Genomic DNA, 2685 nt, shown 5'->3' with positions numbered 1-2685 from the left:
CCCAGTGAGTGACTTAATAAAAATATAAATCTCATGCTTCAATTGAAAGCTCGAAAACATAATACTGGAACTAAAACATGCCAAGCAATGTGTACATAAAACCTTTAAAACCATTGTATCCGAAACTTGAATCTTAGTTGAGAATGAACATCCATCGCTCTAATTCCCAACAACAAGCCACGACCAGATGAGACCCCTACTTCGATCTCTCATTCAGAACTACCTACGTGCACATGGAGTTTTCTAAGTACCGTCAACACCTTAGGTACATTTACTCAGATAACTTCCTTACCTTCAGTATCTGGCTCACTTAAGCTATCAAGTTCTCGAAGAGCATTAAAAAGAATAGCTTTCAACTATAGCATAGAAATCTCTTTAGGATACCTTCCCTACCTTCAGTATCCTTTTTCATTGTGTTTTGGAATACCAACGCATATACTTTGACAACCTTAGGTATTTAAAACATAATACCTCAAGCTTCATTCAACCTCAGCTATAATCCTAACGCGTGCTTCATACTTTGTAAAATAAGTTGGCTTAAATCATGTTGAACTAGCTTGTAAAAACCATTAGCATGCGTTAGACATGGAAAAAAAACTTGAAAAACTCATACATTAGTAAACATCATGCGTTGGTCATGCTTTCAATCATAGAAATAAGTTGCTTGCAATGACATAAAACTTAGCATGAGAATAACTTTAATAAGCATAAACTTTATCATTTGAAAACATTAGTCACTCACAGCTTGTCGGGGCTCTTAAACAGTTTATATGGCTCTCCTAGCTCTTCTTGGCCTGAAAGGACATAATCTCCGGTTAGATTCCTTAGAATTCTAAGCAAAACACTTCAGGTAGCTCATTTACTAATGAAACTTTCACCAACAAAGCACCATTACTAGTAAGATGATCATCATGAGATAGATCATCCTCATTAGTGAGACTTACCACTTCCAGCGAGATTTGTAACTATCCAGCGAGATTTGTGACTTCTAACGAGATCCTCCTCTTCCTTTACTCACTCTCGCTCTCGCTCATTTTCTTATCTCACACTCACTCCTACTCATTCTCTTATCTCTCGCTCGCTATAGTGAGCTGCCTGCTTAATCTTCCCAAGCAGCTGCCTACTTACGCATCGATTCCCTGTTCCAATTTCAAAAATTCATAACTCAAAATCCAGAACTCTTTTTAAGAAACTTTCTTCTATAAACTAATTTATAATTGAATTAACTTTCTTTCCTTAAAATATCGGCCCCATATTTTTTGTAATTTTGCTTGAAGCTTCCAGTTTTCACTTCACCCTGATTAATCCAAGAATCTGCCCCTTCTGCAAATTCTTCATTTTTCGCTATTCTCCGTGTGAGATCTTTCTCCGGAAAAACACCCTCAACAACTAGATTCTCCCATCTTTCAAACAGCACTGATCTCACTTAATTTTCTCAAGTCATTTTCCAAAATCGAGCTTCCGAATTTCCTCTCCCTTTTATACTTCCTTCCGCCTTCCCTGTTCAAGGGTTAAACTGCCACCTCATCTAGCACTTAGTGCTTCCGGCCAATTCTCATTAATGAGTTTCTTTAATTAATTTATTTTTCCTTCCCTTCCTTCATAACCCACATTAGGCCTTCGCCTCATAATATAAATTTAGCGTGCATCGCATACTCCATCGTCTAACGCCCAGCGCCTATCGTCTAGCGCCCAACACCTATCGTCTAGCGCCCAGTGCCTATCGTCTAGCGCCCAACGTCTATCGTCTAGCACCCAACGTCCATCGTCTAGTGCCTAATGTCTATCGTCTAGCACCCAACGTCCATAGTCCCTGTCTCTTATACACATCTAGATGTGTATAAGAGACAGACGATCTCGCTCTCAACAATCTCACTCTCAGCGATCTAGCTGATCTTGCTCTCAATGATCTCGTGCATAGCCTATCGCTTAGCTACTGCGAGCATCGTTTACCTCCTGTCTCTTATACACATCTAGATGTGTATAAGAGACAGGACCTGCTCGACGCATCTCACTCTCAACGATCTTGCTCTTGCTGATCTTGCTCTCAATGATCTCGCTCTTAACGATCTCACTCTCAACGATCTTGCTCTCTATCGTCTAGCGCCTGTCTCTTATACACATCTAGATGTGTATAAGAGACAGATGATCTCGTGCATAGCCTATCGCTTAGCTACTGCGAGCATCGTTTACCTCTGCACAATTACTACACGATCGCCCAACGCCCGCCTACACGATCACCTACTTCATCGTGTAGTGCCCCGCTTTGCTATACGATCGTCCAGTGCCCACCTACACAATCGCCTATCTCATCGTGTAGCGCCGCACACTTACTATACGATCATCTGTTTCATCGTCTTGCACTCAACATCTCGCTTTCTCCGCTCTCGCTCACACATACCCAACACATAAGCAACTCCTGGCAACACCTCTTGCCAATACTTCGGCCAGTCATGCGTCCAACCTTACAAACACATGGTTGCCTTCTCATCTTATGTGTTAATGTCTCCTAACACTTAACACATGGGTCCTTTTTGCCCTTACACTTAGCCAAATTTTCACTTGTTATATTATCTAAAACTCACCCTTACCTAAGTATTTCTAACATTAGAATTTTTTTCCTCCATTTTCCTACTTTCTTTACCTTCTTTCATAATTTTACTTAACACGCTTGTTACTCACTTA

Source organism: Benincasa hispida, chromosome 1 (genome assembly GCF_009727055.1).
Source record: "Benincasa hispida cultivar B227 chromosome 1, ASM972705v1, whole genome shotgun sequence".
NCBI classification, from domain to species: Eukaryota; Viridiplantae; Streptophyta; class Magnoliopsida; order Cucurbitales; family Cucurbitaceae; genus Benincasa; species Benincasa hispida.
Note: the sequence above shows the minus strand (reverse complement) of the source record.